The following is a 23,278-nucleotide window of genomic DNA, read 5'->3' as shown; positions in this document are numbered from 1 at the left end:
CACCCTATTTAAACGCTGTTTCTGATTCCATTTGCTCCACCTGCCCTTTTGCTCCTTCTGCTGCTATTATTCCCATCCCCGATGCAGAGTTTATAAGCCTTTATAAGCCTTGCTAAGAAATCTGCACTTGACCCTAGATAGCTACCAAAGAATTTTAATCATAAGCATGATAACATAATAAAATTTGCATTTTAGGAAAATCACTCAGCAGTAGGGAGAATGGTTTGAATGGACATAAACTGAAGCAGAAGACATTCAGAGTAAGCTAGAAGAACAAAGAAGAAGAAGGAGGAAGAGGAGGGGGAAAAGGGGGAGGGGGAGGGGAAAGGGGAGAGGAAGAAGGAGGGAGAGGGGAAAGAAGAAGAAAAGAAGGAGGGCTAATTTGGGGCCTTGTTATTATCAGTGAAATAAAATACAATTTTAGAAAAATTACTGTATCTAAGAGACCTTGAACATATCAGCTCAGGAATATTAAAGCTCCTTCATTTGTCTTGTAGAAATAGAGAAAAAGATGAGCTAAATAACATCTTCATTTAAAATTAAAAATCATTGGGGTGCCTGGGTGGCTCAGTTGGTTGGGTGACTGACTTCACTCAGGTCATGATCTCACAGTTTGTGAGTTCGAGCCCTGCATCGGGCTCTGTGCTGACAGCTCAGAGCCTGGAGCCTGTTTCGGATTCTGTATCTCCTCCTCTCTCTACCCCTCCCCTGCTCACGCTCTGTGTCTCTCTGTCTCTCAATAATAAATAAACGTTAAAAAAATTAAAAATCATCTAACATTGAATTTTATACTCACCCTGAATGTAAGAAAGATAGACTATTAGTTTGTTTACAAAGGATTCATTAACTAATTTCAAGCAGGATTAATTTTATTACCCTATTATTTTACTGTGTCTAGCAAGTCTAAAAATAATGGATTAACTCTTTAAGGATTAACAAAAGGTAAGTGAGTTCTATTTGAATTTTTTTCTTAGAGGCCCAGAATTCTAAATTAAATATTATCTTACCATGCATTGTTAATAAATTGTTTCATTGAATAAGATAAGGTATGTGAAAGCATAAACATAAAGTACAACATTTATTGAAGTCTTCTTTGTACAAGGCACGATACCAAGATAGAAAGAAGAGAAAAATATGTATTCCATCTTAAAGGAACGTTTATACTAACATATATACCAAAAAAGAACTCAATGTAAGATGAATATCTTCCTATGCCAGAAAAGTACATAGGAAGCATTTGTGATTGCCCTGTAAATACAATCACTTTGGCCAGAAAAAATAAATCAGATTCCAAACCGAGGATTTATAAGTAACTGAGCAGATCAAAATAGGCCCCAAATCTACCCTATCCCCTTTCTACTTAAAGAAATATCCTAAGAAAACATCAAAGCCTAATGAAAGGAATGAAAGCAGTAAGTGGAGTACAACTGACAATGTTATTGACACAGGAGAATCATGGATTTTGAAGCGTAGGACATTAGCATCTTGCTCACAGTACAGAAGTAGAAACTGAGGGCTAGGGTGGTTACATGGCTAGCCCAGATTCACACAGTTTTTCAAATCTGAAGATGTAATGTAGCAATAGTCTTTTTGTTTTACCAAATTGACAGGTAGAAGAATAGTCCTCCTAGACAAAACTCAATATTTATGCAGTAGGTATTTTCTGCATTTAGATGTAATCCAGTTCAAACCTTTTCCAGTTTATGAAAGTATCTTAAGAGAAAGGAGAGTTTCAGAAAGAATATCTTCAATCTTTAATCTCTTCTACTTTCCTATCCCAATGCTGTGGTAAGGACAATCTAAAGCAAAAATTATCTAGGAAACTGAAGACCCCCTTTATGCTAAGACACTAGAAAACCCTGTGGCATCAACATTCTTGTCTTAGTCTATTTGGGCTGTTACAAAATATACTATAGACTAGATGGCTTATAAACAACCTAAATTTATTTCTCATAGTTCTAAAGGCTAGAAGTCCAAGATCAAGGTGCCAGCACATTCATTGCCTAGTGAGGACATACATCTTCGTTCACAGATGGCACTTTTTCGCTACATCCTCCCATTGCAGAAAGAGAAAAGGAGGTTTTGGGGGCTACTTTTAAAAGGGCACCAATCCTATTCATAAGGGCAGAGCCCTCTATGATAAAACATCATAGAGTACTCATAAGGGCTGTGCCTCATATTGGGGAAAAATTAGTCATAAACTAAATTCTGCTCTTATATCCCCTGACAAAGCATAAAAGCAAAACTTGAAAGGATCAAACGGGTTTCAAATAACTTAGTTACACTCCAAGATAAGCTCAAGAATATTTACAGGAACACAAAAATATTTGAAGCCCAACAAAGTAAAATTTACAATGTTGGCAATCAAATAAAAAATTATCAGGAATTAAAACAATCAGAAAAACACAATCCATCATAAGGAGAAAAATCAATCCATTGAAATTGACCCAGAGATGATACAGATAACAAGACACAGATTATTAGGACATTAAGGCATAACTGAATTCATATACTCAAGAAACTAGAGGAAATATTGAACATGTTAAATAAAGATATTAACAATATAAAAATTATGCCAAATAATTTTCCCTATCCTACATTAGAAAACCACAATGTGTGAAATGAAAAATACACTGGAAATGATTAACAGCAGAGTAGACATATAGAAGGAAATATTGCTGAACTTGAAGACATAGCAATAGGAACTATCCAAAATGAAACAAAGAGGGGGAAAAAACTGAAGAAAAATTTAAAAAGAACACAAATAAGCTGTGGGACTACTGTAAGACATCTAAAATATGTGTAATGTTGGTTCCCCTCAGAAAGGAAAGAATGGTAGAGAAGACTATTTGAATAATGGTCAAAAGTACTCAAAAATTTGATGAAAAATGTAAATTCATAGATCCATGAATGCAACAAACCTGAAGCACAAAAAAAAAAAAAATGAAGAGAATTACACCAAAACATGTCATGATCAAATTGCTTAAAATCAGGAATGAAGAAAGGATGGGAGCAGGGGAAGGCATATGACACAATCAGGAACACCAATAAGGATAACTGCAGATTTCTTGTTGGAAATAATGCAAGCGAGAAGACAGTATAGCAGCAACTTAAAACACTAAGAGGAAAAAAATGTCAGTCTACAATTCCATACGTATGAATAAACAAAATGAAGTGAAGACGTTTTCAGACATACAAAGCAGAAAGTGTGCATCACCAGCATACCTGCATTAAAAGAAATGTTAGAAGAAGAACTAGGAATGATAACAGATGAAAATTTAGATCAACACAAAAACTTGAAGAGCGCTAGAAATGACAACTATGTGGGTAAATACAAAAGATCTCTCTAATTATTTAAATTAAAAAATAATTGACTGTCTAAAACAAAATAATAATTCATTATAAGGTTTATAACACATGTAGAAATACATGTAAAATGTAAAATGTATGACAATAACCCAAAGCCTGAGAGGCTTTGCAAAGTTTTTACACTACATGCAAAGTGGTATAATATCCCTTAAAAGTAAATGGTAATAACCTAAAAATGTATATGATAACCCTTAAACTCTGAAATATTATAATAAAGAGCAGTAGCTAATAAGCCAAAAAAAAGATAAAATGTAATCTTTTAAAAAAATTAATACAACATAAGACAAAAAATAAGAAAAAAAGGACAAAGAACAGAAGGCACAAATAAAACACCAACAGCAAGATAGTAGATTTAAACCCAACCATGTCAGTAATTACACTAAATGCAAATGATCTAAACATTCCAATTAAAAGGCAGATTGTCAGTTTGGATTAAAAAAGCAAGGCATATCTATATGATGCATGCCTTCAAGAAGCCCACGTTAAATATAAAGACACATATAGGTTAAAAGTAAAATGATGAAAAACGATTTACCATGATAACATGAGTTAAAAGAAAGAAAATTGGTATGTTGGTATTAATATGAGACAAAGTAGATTTCACAGCAAAAAAAAAAAAATCACCAGGATAAATGAGGGCCTTTTCATAATGATAAAGGGATAAATTTCCTTAAAAAGACGTAATGATCCTAAACATATATACACTTAATAAAAGGACTCAAAATACATGATAGTTTTTGAGTCCTTTTATTAAGTGTATATATGTTTATATATCAATACAGGATGACATATCAAATCCATAATTATAATCAGAAATTTCAACACCCAACTCTCAATAATTGATAGAACACATAGAAATCAGTAAGGGTATAGAATACTTCAACAATACTACCAATCAACCTGACATAAGTGACATTTCTAGAATATTGCACTTAACAGCAGAATACCTTTTGTTTTCAAATGTGCACAGAATATTTATGAAAATCACCCGTATTCCGAACCATTTAAAAAATGCCAACAAATTTTAGGGGCGCCTGGGTGGCGCAGTCGGTTAAGCGTCCGACTTCAGCCAGGTCACGATCTCGCGGTCCAGGAGTTCGAGCCCCGCGTTAGGCTCTGGGCTGATGGCTCAGAGCCTGGAGCCTGCTTCCGAGTCTGTGTCTCCCTCTCTCTCTGCCCCTCCCCCGTTCATGCTCTGTCTCTCTCTGTCCCAAAAATAAATAAACGTTGAAAAAAAATTTAAAAAAAAAATGCCAACAAATTTTAAAGGACTCAAGTAATACAAAATATATTCTCTGAGCACAAATACAATTATAAATCAGTAAGAGAAATATCTCTAAAATATCCTCTAATATTTTAAAACTAAATATCATACTTTTAAATATGTCATGGGGCTCATGAAATTAGAAATTAGACAGTATTTTGAACAGAATGAAAATGAAAACAAACATGACAAGGTTTGTAGGATTTGGCTAAGGCAGTACTTAAAAAAAAAATTTCAAGTATACTACCAACACTTATATAGAAAAGAATAAATGTGTCAATCAACAGCCTGAGTTAAGAAATTAAAACAAGAACAACAAAACCCAAAGCAAGAAGAAGAAAGGAAATAATAAAGACCAGAGTGGAAATTAATGATGTAGAAAACAGAAGAACAATAGATAATATCAGTGAAAACAAAGCTGATTCTTGGTAAAGATTGATAAAATTGACAAACTTCAAGTCAAACTGATCAGGGAAAAAGAGAAGACAATTATAGCAGTATCAAGAACGAGAGGGGTAACATCACTAAAGGCTCTACATTTATCTAAAAAGATCATAAGGGAGTATTATAAAAAACATTATGCCAAAAAATGTGATAACTTAATGAAATGGACAAATTTTTCCTGAAAGACACAAACTATCAGAACTCATTCAAGAAAAATAGTAACCACAATGCATTATATCTACAAAATAAATTAAATTTGTAATTAAAATTTCTTTCACAAAGAAAACCTCAAACCCAGACTGAGAGTAAAGTAAACCCGTGAGCATATATTTTCTTCAAGAAGTTTCTATAAATAGAATCACCCATAAGCTAACCATTTACTCAGCTCCCAGATCACTTTAGGTTGCATTTGTTTCTAAATACTTTGGGGGTGGTGGGGTGTGGGGAATGGTTTAGGTAGCTTTTAAAGACATAATGGAAATAATGAATGAGATTCATATTTCCAAATACAAAGCTTTCCTTTTTCTGTACCCAAGATAAATTTGGCAACTGCTACATATTTAAATAAATCTAAGGATAAATAAATTTGGTAGTTGACCATGAAAGAAATAAAGCATAATGATAACTTTAATATAGAAAAATGATTTATTATAGTCCCCCCTCCCCATCTGCTGCATTCCCATCAATATTCCCAATGTAAAATCTAAGAAGTGGAGAGTTTTTCTGCTGAAGAGATTTTAAACATATGAGTTAATTTTGCATTCCCTGTGGAGGTCTGCAAATTGACATAGGAGATTAGAGTTGTATATTTTGTTTATTAAGAGGGTTTAAGCACTGATTTTGGATGCTTCTTGTTATAAATTCATCTATCAATCTATCATTACTTCTCATTACTCCTGCCAGTGACAGGGACAATCAGAAATGGGTACCTTTTTTGTGTGTGTGTAAAAGATCTTTGTAATAATCAATTTCACAACATCCTCATGAAGCAGCTTTTTATTATGATACCTTACAGATCAGGAAGCTAGAAAAGGAAGTTATGCAAATGTATAAGGTAATTGATATTAGAAAGACATTTTGAAGTTTTGACTATGTGCTTAATCTGTGAAGTTACTAATATGGCTGTGAGGCCCTGGGCTTAAGTAAATGCAGTGAGGAGGAGGGTAATAGAAACTAGAAGGTTGGGAGAGCAATGGAGCTATGTGTGATTGGGGAAAGCAGAGCAGGATGAGTCTAGTTTGAGATATGTTGAGTAAGAGAAGCCAGCAATATGTGTGATGATGTCTGATATGTGACAAGGTCTGATATGAAGCAGAAGTTATCTGACTAGAATTGGCTTAAAGATCAGTATTCAAGATAAGAATGCCTGAGTCATTAGAAGATTGAGATTCTTGCCCTAATATGTTTGCTATCACAGATCAAATAGTAATGAATATAAATATTATTTTTAAAGAAAACAAGGTAAGCTTCAAGCATATAAGGAGGAGAATAATTCAGAAATCATTTCATTACTGTTACTTGATACTAGATAATTATGCTTCACAGGAATGATTCCGTGGGATGGTAGTGGGAGGAATGTCTTCTGTCTGACAGAGTCTCTCTGAATGATCCAAGCAGACACTCTGTCTGGAAATCCAGATAATCTGAGTTGCAACTCCAAAGTCCCTGCTTGACCACTCCTTTCACACTGTATAACAAAAGCTTTTCTGCAGTATAATAAGTTATGTGGCTATCAGGTTTTATTCTGTAATATCATTGTTAAAAACTACTGTATAAACATTTTAAAAACTATTTATAGACCCAAATATTTTTTCCTTGAATATATTCACTTCTAACTCAGAAGAATATACAATAAAAAGTCTTCTTTCCTCCATTCACCAAGCACTCCAAGTTTCCCTCTCAGGAGCAACCAACATTATAAGTTAAAAAAAAAGGGGGGGCACCTGGGTGGCTCACTCAGTTAAGCATTCAACTCTTGGTTTCCGCTCAGGTCATGATCTTGTGGTTTCATGGGTTTGAGCCCCACATTGGGTTCTGAGCCGGCTGTGCACCCGGCAGAGCCTGCTTGAGATTCCCTCTCCCCCTCTCTCTTCCCCTCCCCCACTCACACTGTCTCTGTCTCTCTCAAAAAAACTTTAAAAATAAAAAAATATATATTTAAAAAGAGAAGAAGAAACTTTTTTTTTTGATGGTTTGCTATTACGTTACAGGAAGAAAAAATTGGTAATTGAGTTTTATATGGTGGTTCTTCCAGAAAGATCATGGCTATTAAGTTATGAAATAATGTTACAACATTAAGTTATGAACTAATACATTTGTCTTTCTAGTTTGTAGCTGTTCATAACCATGAAGGAAGCTCTGTAATAAAACTTTGTTTTGCCCCATTTCATATTGTTAAAATTCTATAACTTAAAAAAAATTAACCTTGAGTACTGTTGCCACTCCCTCAAGTTGCACATGATTAAATCTATATACAGAGAAAAGACTGCCCCAAAAGGGGAGTTAGTATCTTATATTAGTTATTGTATATTGTATATTATATATATTTATATATATAATATATTATAATATATTATATATTTATATAATATATATTATATTTATATAATTATATATTAATATCTTATATTATAAATAGAATAATAAATATTCTATTTATTAGAGAATACTCAAATTCTTACCAAACATAAAAATATATATATATATAAAGGAAGTTAGAATTCCCTGTATAAAATCCCCAAAAGAACCATATTCCTGGAAAAAGATGGAATAATTTTGACTATATTTTTTCAATTAAAATTTTTTAAGTTGATAGTGACCTACTGAAAGCAACAAGAATATTTTAAAGACCATAAATCCCAGGAAGGAAAAAGCAAGCTTACCTGCTTAATGAATTAATGTCTAGCAACAGACAAATACAGACATAGTTCCATGAGGCTATTTTCAAGTTTACAATATTCATTTCTTCTAATGTCTCAATCTTTACCTGAGCCGATATTGTGCAATTTTATAGGGGAGAGATAACCTGATCCTCGGTTAAAGAGAATACTCCAGTTAGAAAGGTTTACTGAAGATTCAAAGATGTTCTGTGCCAGGGGCGCCTGGGTGGCTCAGTGCTGACAACTCGGAGCCTGGAGCCTGCTTCAGATTCTGTGTCTCCTTCTCTCTCTGTCCCTTCCCTACTTGTGCTCTGTCTCTCTCTGTCTCTCAAAAAGACATAAATGTAGGGGCGCCTGGGTGGCGCAGTCGGTTAAGCGTCCGACTTCAGCCAGGTCACGATCTCGCGGTCCGTGAGTTCGAGCCCCGCGTCGGGCTCTGGGCTGATGGCTCAGAGCCTGGAGCCTGTTTCCGATTCTGTGTCTCCCTCTCTCTCTGCCCCTCCCCCGTTCATGCTCTGTCTCTCTCTGTCCCAAAAATAAATAAACGTTGAAAAAAAAAAAAAAAAGACATAAATGTAAAAAAAAAAAATGTTCTGTGCCAAAGTTAAATTATATAAATCAACTATAGGATGGAAAGTATTCCAAACCTTCCATTCTTTGAGTATTCATGACTTGTAAGACTCAGCGTAATGTACGTTAAATGTGACACAAAAAATGTTAATTAGCATAAATTCTGACTCAAAACCTGGGGAGATAAATGGGAAGTAAATTTAGAATCATAAGGTTTCTAAAGGACCTTAGACACTATAATCTGATTCTCTTATTATATGAGAAAACTGGGACCAAGATTACACAGTATGCTAAAGAATCTAGAACTTTAACCCAGGTAATCTGACAATTAGATCAATGCATTCTCTAATAGAGATAACATAATTTTTCTAATTGTCTTTAATAGATTATTTCATATTCTTCTATTGGTGAATAATTTCCATGAAGTCTTGTCTAAATTTCTAGATTAGTTAAGTGCTCTTCCTCTCTTGGGTTCCCAAACAACCTCTTTAGTACAGTTTATTGGCATCTGAGGAGCATGTCTGCCCATACCAGATTGTAAATTCCCTGAGCATTGGGACTGACTTGATCCTCATTGTACCCTATTAGCTAGTACAGTGCTTGACACACTCTGAATAGATAATAAAAAATACCAGTTGAATAGATCTTTCCTTGAAATCCTTCAATGGCTCACCATGATCTGATCTTTGCCTGCTTCTCTAACCTCACATCCCCAAGTTGTAGCCATCAGATTATGCTTAGATTTAGTTCTGTGCAAAGATCAGTTTCTTATTACATAGTTCTATCTAAGCAATTTCTTTCTCTTTCTATCTCTCCACCTCCACACACATACACACGTATCCCACTTTATTAACTCTCTGGAATCATTTTCTCTTGGAAGTCTTTCCTAACTCATGACCTCTTCCAGCCTAAATTGGATTCATGCCCTTCCTCTGAGCTCCAGAGGAGCTCCTCCTTGTGCACCTATTTCTGCACTATACACATTACGTTGTAAAGTAATTATGCAAAACTCCAACCAAGTTCTCTTTTATTCACGTTGGTACCCTCCAAAATTAGTACACTGTCTGGCACATAGATGATTTAAAAATGTGATTTGAATAAAAAGAACACGTAACAGAGAAGGCATCTTAGCACAGGGTGTATTTTAGGGAGGGGATAGATGTGTAAATGCAAATAATGGAATATTTAATATATTTTTTCTAAGAGAGGAAGAACTAAAGGAATAAAAAAGACTTTCAGTTTTGAGCCTATAAATTCAAATCACAAAATAAACAATAAAGGCCCTTATGAGAAAGGATATTAAAATGGTATTTGGCTATTTAAAAAAAGAGATTAGGAACCAGGAAAGCAGACCATTCATGCAAATGCTAATATTATTATTAAATAATAATAGGATAACAGGGCACACAGAATCATGTTAGAAATACATACTAAGATGAAGAAAAACCAGAAGATAAATTATATTCAAAACCTATCCCTCAAATGGCCTGGGCTACGGGGCATCATTACAGATGGTCCCTTACTTATGATGGCTTGACTTACCACTTACAACTTTACTATGGTGAGAAAGTGGTAAGAATTCAGTAGAAAACAAACTTCAAATTTTGAAAAAATAATTTTTTTGGCAGAATGCAGTATACTGTCACAATACTGGGCAGTGGTAGTGAGCCAAAGCTCCCAGTCAACCATGCGATCCTGAAGATGAACAACCAATCCACTTAGAATCATTCTGTTTTTCAATTTCAGTACAGTATTCAAGAAATTATATGACATATTCAACATTTTAGTATAAAATAGGCTTTGTGTTACATGGTTTTGCCCAACTGCAGGCTAATGTAGGGATTCTGAGCACATTTAAGGGAGGCTAGGCTAGGCTGTGTATGCTTTGTAAGTTCGATGTATTTCATACATTTTCAACTCAGTATTTTTTTATTTTTATTTTTATTTTTTTTTGAGAGAGAGAGAGAGCGCGCAAGTAGGGTTGGGGCAGAGAAAGGGAGACACACAATCCCAAGCAGGCCCTAGGCTCTGAACTGTCAGCACAGAGCCCAACAAGGGACTCAAACCCACAAACAGCAAGATCATGACCTGAGCCCAAGACCTGAGTCGAGGTCAGATGCTTAACTGACTGAGCCACCTAGGCACCCCAATTTTTTTTAAGTATTTATTTCCAAAGAGAGAGTGCACTACCAGTGGGGTAGGGGCAGAGAGATGGGGAGAGAATTCCGAACAGGCTCTGTGTTGTTGGAGCAGAACCTGACAGAGGGCCTCGTCAGACACCATTGAGATCATGACCTGAGCTAAGATGGAGAGTGGGATGCTTAATCAACTGAGCCACCCAGGCACCCCCAACTCACAATATTCTCAATATATGATGGGTTTATAAGGTCATAACTCTGTCATAACTCAAGGAAGATCTGTATTCCCAAATAAATGCACAAACCCTTTTCTTTTGAATTCATTTTTATTAAAACATACCTACAAAATTTACCATTTTAACGTTTTTATAACTACAGTTCAGTGCCATTAAGTACACTCATTGTTCTACACCCATCAACACTATTCATCCTCCAAATTCACTTTTAACACACACCACAGCCACAATTTCCTTTTTTTCATTAACTTTGCTTTAGTAACACAGCTACAAAAAATTCGCCTGGATTACATTCAGAAACCGGGATGAGAAAGTAAATCACAAGATTATCCTTCACGGGCTAACCAAATCATAGGCTTCTTTTAATGGAATTTCAAAGCTAAAGACTTCACTTCATCGCCCCCTCTCCCCGCCTTTGTGGGCATCAGTAACCTAGCAGTAACCATAGCAGCATCCACGATCTCTCCAAAAATGCAAGAAGTCCCTAAAAGCCAGCAGTTTTGAGCCAGCGTGGATTTCCTGCAGCTTCCTTTCCTACTGCGCAAGGGGAGTAGCGCAGGGACTAGGCTCTTTATCCAGGACGGCAGCCAAAAGGTCAGGAAGAGCGAATAAAAATCAACGTGAGAAATAGAGCTGAAGTCTTAGCACTCCCTCCTTTTGCGATCCTCCTATACCCTCCTCTTCAGCATGAAACACAGACTCTCGCCTCGTTTCTTTAAACCCCTAGTCAGACACTTCTACAGGCGTTCGCGCATTTTATTGACGCAAAACTCCCGTTCTCGCGAGAGCTTGGGATAGAGAGTCGAATAGAGTGGCTAAATCCCTAAATCTGTTGGCACTGGCGCTTGAGAGGCTTGGAACGCGGGGGAAGGGGCGGGGCTAAGTGTCTGCAAGGGGCGGGGCCTAGCCTCAGAGAGGGGAGGGACCAGGGAGGAACGGGGAGGCGAGAGAAGGCCGGGGGCGGGGCCGCAGGGCCGGAGACCTGTTGATCGCAGGTAGCGCTGGCTGGCCGGGAATCCCTCGAGACTGGGGCGACTGCGCATGCTCACTGGCCGTGGTGGGCCGGTAGCCGAGCGGCGGTGACGAACCGGCTCCTCCGCTGCGGTGGTTGCGGTTGCTGCGATGGCGATGTGAGGGGGCCCGGGGCGGGATGGTGCTGACCCGGGTAGGGCCGTCTTTTTCCAGCAGGACAACGAGTTCCACCGTCCGACAGGCAGTGGAGGAGGCCGAACCCGGCGAAAGGTAAGCCTCTGTCTTCACCGTCTCCCCGGGTTCCCTACACCCAGGACTCCTCCCTCCCTCCCTCTTTCCCACGGGCCCGGCAGGAAGCGGCCTCCTTCTCCTAGTCCCCGCTCGCCAGCTGCGGCCCCTCGTCCGGCGGCTGCCGGTCGGAGCCCAGCCCTGGGCCCGCTGAAGGTCGGTGGGGACGGCTGTGCAGAGTGCCCTCCGGGTGGCGAGGAGCCACGGCGCTCACCGGGTGCTCCCTGCCGCCCCTGCCCCTGCGGCATGTTCTTCGGCCGGCTCTTCCTGAACCTCACTCCAGTTCCCAGACCTCGCCTGCCCTTCGCCGTCTGCTCCATCCTCGCCGCTCTGTCCTCCCTTTACCCCTCTTTCGTAGTTCTGCTCTTTCATCCCCTCCTCCCACGTGCCCTTTCGCTCGGCTGGTCTCTCCGTTGAGGCAGTGTATCCTTTTTGCTCCCCTCGATTGCTTCCATCTCGCTGTGCATCCCTAGTCTGGCTCTTCTTCCTGACTCTCCTTACCCTCACCGACCAAGTTTGCCTCTGTGATTTCTTCCTTGGCTCTCTTCTCATTTTTCTCCTGTCGGCACATCTTCGTTCTCTTTTGTGAGTTTACGATTGTGTGTTTGCTTTAATGTTTTGCGCTGGAGTTCCTTCGGTGCCCCACCTTACCTTCGCAGGCCCTTACTCCCATAATCTTTAGCTCTTTTTGGTACCCTGTTTCATCAGTTTCCGTCTGATGGCTCGCGTCCTCCCGTCCTTTTCCTTTATTCCTTTATTTCTGTTATCTAATCTTGGGTGTTTCTCTCTCTCTCTCTCTCAAACTGCTTTTGGTGTTTTGAGGTTTTGTTTTGTTTTTGTTTTTTGCTTTTTCATAGCCTCTTCAGTCTGTTTTACTTTTCATTATATCTCTGAAGAGTTGTCTCTTGTGCTTTCTACCTAAGCTAGGTATCCTCTTAGTATTCTTAATTCAGCTTCCAATTTAATAAAATCTCTTTTATCTCTTTTCTTCCCTCACTGGGAATATCATCAAAAGAGTGACAGTAGCAATAAACCTCTTATATTTACTGATTGAACCTTTAATTTCTAAGAATTACGTTTATATGTCAGAAGAAGTAAGTTGAATATAGACTTGATGAAAGTATAAAGGGTTAAGATTTGTTAAAGGCTGATCTACAAACATAAGGTTAAAATTTGGAAATTTTGTTGCCCTTCAGTAAATACAGTTGTCCAAGAGCTGACCTTAAATGAAATTTAACAAATTTTATTTTAGAGAATTCGTTAATTTGCTATTTTATATATTTACTATTGCAACTGATTGCATCATTTTCTTGAGGGTCTCTGTTCTCTTTAATAAATGCATATAATTTCTACTAATTTAAGAATAGGTGTAATGTGCCTACTGAATGAAAAATATGTGAGAATAGAAGTATTAAATTTTTGAATTGGGCAAAAGACCTTTCTAACCAGTGTTGGAACCCCCACCATTTAATTTACATAAAACCGCTCTGTTTAAATAATGGTGTAGTATTTTATTTTGAAGGCATCTGCTGAAGCAGTTACTTTCAGTGAAGTTTGCCTTTATTCTAGGGTTGAAGATCAACTGGATTATGTATTTCATTCTGGAATCTCAAAGCAGTCCACAAACAGTAAATTCTTCCTTACATTGTCTATGTCAGGTAGGACTTAAATTTTTCTGTTTCTGTTGTACAGAAGGGAGACACCAAGGCAAAAAAATGTAGTTTCTTACTCAAAGTGATACTAGAAATAAAAGTGGAGGGAAATACAATTTAGGATCCAGTGTCATTAAGCCACACCTCTTGGAAGAACCAGCAATTATTGTGTGTGGTAAGAGGTGATGAACTGCTCAACTTTTAAGACTTTTTTAAAGTGATTTTTCCAATGCAAATAGAGATAACTGCTGCTTCTGAAGGAAGCTTTCCATCTTTCAAAGACAAATCTTTTTTATTTTTAGGTAGCAATTCATGAAAAAAGTAAATGCCTACAAATTCTTGTTGTTGTTTTTTTGTTTTTTGTTTTTTGTTTTTTTTAGTGTGTTGATTCTGTGCTCTTAGAAATTAAAAAAAAAAAAATTATGGTGGACAACAGGCACAGGACTTGAAGTCAGAAGATCTAAACTAGGGGCATCTGGTGGCTCAGTCGGTTAAGTGCCTAACTTCGGCTCCGGTCATGATTTCACAGTTCATGAGTTCCAGCCCCAGGTCGGGCTCTGTGCTGACAGCTCAGAGCCTGGAGCGTGTTTCAGATTCGGTGTCTCCCTCTCTCTGTCTGTCCCCCAGCCGCGTGCTTGCTCTCTCTCTCTCTGTCTCTCTCAAAAGTAAATAAACATTAAGAAGATCTAAACTATTATGATGACTCATGACATTAATTTGTAGAAGCCACTTAACCTCTATAGGTAGGTGTTTCTACCTGTAATAAGTGGGTAAAAAAGGTGGCCACTCAGTGATCTTTCAGTGGCAAAGAAAGCCTTATTTAAAGATACTTAGGGCCACCACAGGCAAAACTTGCTATATAAATACTTTATTTCCATCTCTTTTAGACTGTGTAAGAGAATAATTGAATGCTTAAATTCCAGATCAAACTGGAACTTCAATTTTTTAATTTAATTTTAGACTTCTGTGAAAAATCTAGTAGAGTGCTGGTGAACTATATACTAGCTTATACTAATGTTCATATTACAATGAAACAGATACTGTTGCATTCAGTATATAGAATTAAAATGCCCTTTGTCAGGATTTGACACTGAAAAATGTAGGAGTTATTCATGTCACTTTGGTTACCTACATAATTTTCTGTTGTCTTATATTTTAGTTTTGTTTATTGTAGAAATATACCCTTGACAGTGGGGGTTCTTTAGGAATTAGAAAGGGCAAGAATTTCCTTCACTTTGATTCTGGGTATTGAGGAAAAACTGCTTAAAAGTGAATGTTGTGGTATGTATCTGTGTGTATTTAAGTGAATGGCTAGAGGTGGGTGCACATAGATTTGAAATGAGGAATGTGGTTTTTTTTTAATTTTTTAATGTCTTTATTTTTGAGAGAGAGAGAAAGACACACAGAGCATGAGTGGGGGAGGGATAGAGAGAGAGGGAGACACAGTATAGGAAGCAGGCTCTAGGCTCTGAGCTGTCAGCACAGAGCCTGATGCAGGGCTCGAACTCACGAACTGTGAGGTCATGACCTGAGCCGAAGTTGGATGCTTAACCGACGAGCCACCCAGGCACCTCGAGGAATGTGTTTTTTATTTTTCTTTTCCTTGAGTTGTTTGTCAAGAAGAAAGTCTGGAAATGAATAAGAATAAGCAGAATGGTGATACAAAAATAAAAGCTTAATGAACTCAATGATTTTTTAGAAAAGTTACAAAGCACTGGTTGTTAGGTCTAGATTTTTCAGAAGGAAGAGTGAAACAGCTCCATAATGGGTTTCACCATTTTATTTTTAAAGATAAGCATTTTTAAATAAATGCATGCTTAGTTATCAGTAATGTGCTAAATTTAATAAAAATTAGCCTCTTTTTTCTTAACAGGAATATAGAGGTGCCAGGCATATTGTCCCAGATTATACCAGGTCTCTCCTGCTTGAATAACGCCTTCTTATTTTGATGAAATAATCCTCATGAGCTATCTCTCAACCAAAACAATATCCTGAGAAAATATAGCATATTTCCTTTTATGGGATTAAGTCTCTTTACACCATCCATAATACAGAAAGTATTTCTACATTATATTATCAATATAGAAGTCTATAATTAATAGTATTTTGGAACATTTCTGTCAAGTTTTATGAAATGTCCTTTTGCTACAGTTCTTAATATAATCAAAAATAGAAGTATTCCTTTTTGAAATCCCCTTGAAGTTGTCTTATGGGATGCAGCTGCTTCATTCAAGATTGTTTTTAGGTCATTGGTATCTCTGACATCTGCTGCTTGATGTCTTCAAGTTGCCAGTATAAGTCATGGCCTGCAACTGGAAGTACTGCTCACTGTAAATGTCTAAACAGCAAGGTCAGGGCTTATTGACAGTCACAGTTTCAGACCTTAGAAGCCTATATTTCCTTTGCCATCACCTTTGTCTTCTGGAATTGAGGACCCCATATGTTAAAACCACCCTCACTTGTCCTCAGGCTTACTGAAAATTCATTCTTTTCCTCAGGAGGGTAAGATTAGAGTATAGGTGTCACTAGTCCTATTCTATAAAATTAGTAATTTTATTTCAAAGTATGATAATTATATAATATAATGCTTGCCAAGGGCCCCAGTTTTGTAGAAGAGTTCTGAAATAGCCCTCCAGTTAGGGGGAACCAAAGAAATGTCTTTAGGGAGTGAAATCAGTAGAAAAAATTTTTGAATAGAGAGTTGTAATATTCACGTTTCCTTCTTTTTTCCCCTGGTTTTTCTCAACACCTAAGATCTTAGTGGAAGCCAACTCTTTTCCCTTTAAGGTCTGATGGCCTGCAAATGACAATATATATTTTTAAGTTTATTTATTTTGAGAGAGAGAGAGTGCAAGCACAAGCAGGGGAGGGGTAGAGAGAGAGGGAGAGAGGGAATCCCAAGCAGGCTGTACGCAGTCAGAGCAGAGCCCGACATGGGGCTCTGTCTCACAAACTGCAAGATCGTACCTAAGCTGAAACCAAGAGCTGATCGCTTAACCTACTGAGCCACCTAGGCACCTCCTAAATCACAGTATTTTTAAACCACGAAATTGAAACTGGTAATAAAAACCTATTTAGTTGAGTTACATTGTTTCTCTAAATGAAGTCTTATTTTAAAAATTGAGATAAGGGGCACCTTATCAGTTAAGCATCTGACTCTAGATCTCAGCACAAGTCTTGATCTCAGGGTCATGAATTCAAGTCCTGCATTTTGGGCTATGTGCTGGACATGAAGCCTACTTAAAAAAAATTAACATATTGAGATGTAAGGAATTGTTGAATCACTTTATTGTACACCTAAAGCTGATATAATACTGTATTTTAACTATACTGGAATTAAAATAAAAACCTAATAAAAAAGGAAAAAAAGTTGACATAAAATAAAATCATAGTATCAGCTATTTATTGAGCACCATGTACCAAGTACCATGCTTATGGCTTCATGTGTGTGTGTGTATAAAATCTTTTTAATTCTTACCTTTTGACCTAGAAGTTACAAATATTTCCCCATTTGAGAAAAGTAAGATTTAGTAAGTCTGGATTAGAAGCCACATCTCTCTGACATCAAAGTTACTGCTAGACTAAAGAAAGCAAGATAGCATAGACTTTTATGAAAGCATTGTTTGTTTCTTAGAATATTTTTCAAAGAGGCGTTCCTGGGTGGCTCAGTAGGTTAAGCATCCAACTTCAGCTCAGGTCATGATCTCACCATTCATGAATTTGAGCCCTGTGTCAGGCTCTGTGCTAGGAGCCTGGAGCCTGCTTTGGATTCGGTGTCTCCCTGTCTCTCTTCCCCTCCCCCATTCACACTCTGTCTCTCTCTCAAAATAAATAAATATTTAAAAAAATTTTTTTAATTGTTTTTTATAGTTATGCATTTTTGAGAGACAGAGAGACAGAGCACATGTGGGGGAGAAACAGAGAGGGAGGCACAGAATCTGAAGCAGGCTCCAGGCTCTGAGCTGTCAGCACAGAACCCAATGTGGGACTTGAACTCATGGACCGTGAGATCATGACCTAAACCAAAGTCAAACACTTAACTGACTGAACCACCCAGGCGTCCCCAAAATTTTTTTTAAAAAATAATATTTTTCGAAGAGAGCATTATACTTATTTTTGTTCTGGTTCTGAGCTTTGTTGTCTGTTGAGATAACCAATATGATGAAATATTTTAAGGGATGCTGGGCAGCTCCCTGAACTAGGTAGTAGATAATGGCTGTGGTTCTTTGTGAATTTCTCTTCATGTTAAAAGAGGTAACTAGTTTTTGGTCATTTGGGCTGTTCTTGTTTTTTTTTAAGTAAATAATATACTACATTCAAAGGAATTCTGTATTAAGTTACTGGCAGATTTGTTTTATGTCATTGATGTGTCCCTGAAAAGTTTATGTGAGCTGGGTTTAATAAATTAAATCTGTTTTCTCATTGTTGATATAATGTCAGAGGTAGCTTTCATTAAGTGTCCCATAATGAGCAATAGAAGTTATTTGTCTGTTTATGTCATTCTCATTTAGTAAGTCAACCATGGGAATACTCTCAGAAGTTACCAACATTCTTTCAGTGTTTAAAAAAAATTCTTTGTATGGATTTTCTATCACATTTAATACAGTTATCCAAAGTGAAGAATGTTTTTTTTTTTAATGCTTATTTATTTATTTTGATTGAGAGAGAGAGCATGTGCATGAGCTGGGGGAGGGGCAGAAAGAGAGAGAGAGAGAGAGAAAGATAATCCTAGTGCCTGACATGGGGCTCAGTCTCACGAATGGTGATCATGACCTGAGCTGAAATTTAGACTCAGATACTTAACCTACTAAGCCACCCATGCACCGCCAAAGTGAACAGTATTTTGTTTTGAGAATGCTTTCTTCTTAATCTAAGTGCCAGTTCTAAGATTAGTAATCATGTATTTCTCTTTTATTAGATAATAACTGTTCAAAACCAAATTTTAAAGAAATTAGAAGATAACAGTGCCTTTACAATTTCAGATTTTGTGTTTCTAGGTGTGGGATGTGAGACATTTGAAGATTTCATAATTAGAGAAAAATGCTAATTACATGGAAAATTAAATGTGGTTAATTTATCAAGGATTATTTTTTTCATTAATGCTGCATTCTGATTTCAGTTTTTCTTTTAGTGGGGGCATATTTATCTCATGGCTTGATGATTATTCAATCTATTTCCAAAACAGGTCAGGTGTGGACTTTACAATTATGTAAGTTTAAATTTAGGCCATGTAGTTTGGCACATTTGAAGGTTTTGTCATTTTTCCATTATTTCTTAACTGTAATCTTGGATAAGTTATATACACATTTTGCTCTTTAGTTCCCTTACCTGTAAAGTGGAGTAATGATAGCTCTTTTCAGATTTTTATGAGAATTAAATGAAATCACATAAAGTTACTGGTATAATAGTAGGTACTCCAAAAAGTTCTGAATGTTTGTATTTGGTTTCAATTTGATAGTGCTGTTGGGTTTATATCTGATATCAGTAGAGAAACATACAGCTATTTCAAATATACTTTGTCTGTCAAGCTGTTCTCATTATTTTCCCTTTGGAAGGTCTCCTCTTCCCCTGTCTCTAAAAGAGAAGAATTTAGTACTCTTTTCTCTTCTTAAATATTTCTGTAATTTGGGCAGTATAGCATATGGCTGACTCTCAGGAATTCATTGTGATGAGTAATCACTAGCAGCAAAAGTTTCTAGACCAGTGATCTTCCTTAATTTACATCTTCCTTAGTAGATAAGCTCATCTTCACTGTGAATCAGTTTTTGAAATGAGAGATGTTACTGATGAAAGTGTGTTGTGCATGTGAAATATTGTGAAGGCAAAAAGAGGGTTAAAAGCCATCTGAATGGTATGAACTTCAGAGTCAGGCAAGTGACAGGTGGCTTGGCCATTTTAGAGCAGGATATAATACAGTGACTTAGCATGTTTAGCCCCTGCAAGAGGGAGCTTACAAAGCTGAGCAGGGTGTCAGGGCTTCAGCCAAACAGAAAGAGAACTAAATGTAAATCAAGAAATAACATATTCAGATGTTTAGATATTTAGACTGATATTTAGACTGAACCAACCAATGTAGACTTAACCAGTTTAGGTGGCCAGAATTATACCAGATGGCAGGGTTAGGGATGCACAACTAATCCAGATATCACTGGTTGATTGTTCTCAGTTTGCTGTTGTGTAGTCTGACTTGGTCAGGATTAGCTCAAAGACTGTAGGGGCCTGAGCCTATGTAGATTGGAGTTCTACAATGCTCTAGGTGAGTGGGATTTAGAAAAGGTGGCAGCTCAGCACACTCCCACACCCAAAGTACACATCTTCAGACTTTTCTCAGTTTGCTGTAGCACTTGACTGTTATAAGAGTACTTTTTTCACAAAGTTAGGAGAACAGCATTTTGAAGGCTTCTGAAGGTGCTCCTATTTTGAGCTTCCTGCTTATTCATTAGGAGAAGGCCCAAGAAAATGAATCCAAAGCTGACTAGCTAGTAACAAATGGATTGAGTTAACCTCCTTCTTTGTTCCCATCATATTCGTATTTAACATATTTGAATTGAACTGTACGTATTAGATGCTTTCCTCTGTTGGTTCCAGATCCCAAATGTCAGTCTCAGGCCCCACATCTCTCTCAAAGTGTAAACCCCTCATCTATTTGGGCTTGAATGTGTTGTTCCTTCATTTGGTATCAGTTCCTATATGTCTGTCATATTTGGAGTTTCTCGCTATATTGAATATGAACATTTAAAGATGTGTTTATTTTTTGTACAATATGGCCCCTAAATGCAAGGTTACTGTGTTTAGTGTTCAGCTGAAGAAACAGTGAATTTTTTCCTAAAGCTGGAAAACAAAGTGAAACGTGTTTTACTCACTGGTAAATGGTATATTGATTGTCAACGTGGAAACTTTCTAGGGGAATTTAAGAGTAAGTTGGCCCATAAGTGATTTTTGCCTTACGTTATGTCTTTAGTATCTTCTACATAAGATTAGGCATCATTATTCAGCCTGTCATCGCTGAACCCATTTGTGCCATGGCTGCTAACTTGGGGATAGAATCTAGAAGCTGGAGTTGTTGGCTCTGTAATTGATAGAAGTGATTCCTTTATTCCTTGCGTTGGCAAAGGGAGTGTCTCAGAGTTCTAATTTTTCAACTCCTTTACTCTCTTCCTTAGGAGAAAGAACATCCATCTCAAACTGGGTCTGCAGTTTGAGTCAAGGCTGTTAGTTTTTTTATTTCTGTGAGAGGATCTGGTCATCCCTTGTGGTCTCCAGTTCATCTTAAGGAACCTCTAAGCTGTGCCTCTTAGTTTCAGGTATTTCCACATCCTTATAGACTTCTGATAACACTTATGAATTCAGACTGTGTTCAAAATGGTTAGTGGTTAGCTTTTGCTTTAGGATTAGTATAGATGATTTATGAGCATCTCCCACATTTTTCTAGATATCCATATCTGGACTCCCCTTTGTGGATATTGGAGGTCTCTCAGCTGATCTGATGGGAGTCAACATCTCTATAGTCTTAGAAAATATGCATGGTTTTTATGTACCTAGTGCTATTTCTGGGGCAGTTACTACACATTCCATCAGTTAAAGAGATGGCTTGGTATTCCTAGACTAACATATTCAATAGACCTTTGTATTATGTAATTTAAAACTTTCTAGTAGCTACATTTTAAAAAATAAAATAAGCTGGGAAAATTAATTTTTATAATATATTTTATTTAACCCAACATATCTAAAATATTATTTCAAGATGTGATAAATATATAAACATATTAATGAGATATTTGTGTTCTTTTTCTGTACTAAGTCTTTGAAATCTGGTGTGTACTTTATGCTTAGAGCATATCTCAATTAGTGTACTACATTTTTAACAGTTAAAATAGAACATAGTCCTATCAAAATGATAAAGTTATGTTCAGTGGAAAAATTTATACTGTGTTAGTGTTTGGATTAAAATTTAAATTACTAAAAAAAATAAATAAAATTTAAATTACTTTAAAATTAAAAATTCAATTCTTCGGTCACTGTAGTCACATTTTAATTGTTCAATAGCCAGGTGTGTCTAGGGGCCACTGTGTTGGACAGAGCAGCTCTAGAGGGCCAAGAACTTCTCTTGCAGGTTAACAGGTGACTTTGTTTCTTTGGAAGTAAGCTATATTTTCCTGAGGTATTATAAGGTAATTGTCAGATTGTTCTCCCTGTCAGTATAAGAGCCTTTCAGTATAAATTTCCCATTTAGTATCAGAGTCAGTTTCTGTTTGAGGTCCCCAGTGCCTTCTTTGGATTGGAGTTTGTAGTTTAGTCAGCTAAATTCTCTTAGGGACCTAGGTAATGGCCCAGGAAGGAATCCTACTTCAACAGACCTCTCAAATTATTCTGTTTAGCTACTTTGCCAGGTCCAGGAAACAGAAAGAACAATTTAGTCTCAGGTAAATCAGCTTATCCCCGTAGCTCCAAATGCTCAGATTAAAGTGACAGATTCTAAGCCAGCAAGCTGACTGTGGAGCAGAGTTCCCAGACATCATCTGGGTAAAAGGAAAGATGTTCTTTCTTCACCTTCTTTCATTCTTAAGAGAGGACAGACCAGGATTTTTCTGTTTCATGAAAGATCCTTTTCCTGAGGAGCAGAATGCCTAAGAATCTGTGTTAGTGAGAGATTGCAAACTCTAAATGCATTTGCCCTGTAGATGAATTTGATTTGAACTACATAGGTATTGTTTGTTTGTTTTTGTTTATTTTTTAGCTGTTTGGCAACATCTGAAGTTTAGTAGATTTCATCTTCAGAAAAAAAATTTTTCCAATTTCTCCTTGAAAACTTAGAACTGCTGACATCTCTGGGCCAGCAAGAATTGGCTATACCTATGTGGCAGTTGCTCCCTGTAATGGGAAAAGGGAAGTTTATGAGTTTATGAGAAGAGAATCACACAGATCCTCTTTGACTGTGAGAGTCCTCTGAGTTTTTCTTGTCCTTCTCTTTTTGCCTATTCTCCTTTTCCTTTAGTCCTTCTTTGAAATTTTTCTTCTACCAATACTTAAACATAAAAATAATTGTTTACTCCTTTTTTGAGGGGGAATGAAAATCAGATTTATCAGCATCACTCTGTCTATTCCTGTACATGTATTATATATTTCTACTTAGAGAATAATCAATAAAAAGACATGGATTTGAGAAAAATGAGACAGTAACAATAGAACAAAAAACAGCAGAATACGAGAGGAAGAGTGAAAGATGTTACAAACAGACCTAGAACATATGCTAGTAAAGGAATTTTATCATAAAAGTTTATTCATGCATGTCTCTTGTTTTCCTTATAACAGTGTAATAATTCCTTTCTTCAAGTTGGTTGGGTTTAAATAGAAAAATAGTTACATTTAATATTTATGGAAGAGTCCATGTTAATTTATTAAATCTTTGTTAAATATTAAATTGAGTGCCTACTGGGTGTCAGGCAGTGGGGAGACAGCTGTGAAC

The 23,278-nt window shown here is 36.9% G+C and overlaps 1 protein-coding gene across 1 annotated transcript in view; it reads left to right on the top strand.

Moving 5' to 3' along the window:
- Positions 1–13,747: 13,747 nt before the first annotated feature.
- Positions 13,748–23,278, top strand: part of FAM135A (family with sequence similarity 135 member A) — a 119,796-nt gene continuing 110,265 nt past the window's right edge. Inside the window, exon 1 of the mRNA XM_047102780.1 lies at positions 13,748–13,818. The gene's annotated coding sequence lies outside the window, so the exon portion shown is untranslated. The remainder of the gene's footprint in view (positions 13,819–23,278) is intronic.

This window comes from Lynx rufus, unplaced genomic scaffold, assembly GCF_022079265.1.
Source record: "Lynx rufus isolate CCGP_SWC_20201006 ecotype Redwood Valley unplaced genomic scaffold, mLynRuf1.p SCAF_6, whole genome shotgun sequence".
In the NCBI taxonomy this organism is placed as follows: domain Eukaryota; kingdom Metazoa; phylum Chordata; class Mammalia; order Carnivora; family Felidae; genus Lynx; species Lynx rufus.
Note: the sequence above shows the minus strand (reverse complement) of the source record. Positions and strands in the feature narration are given on the sequence as shown.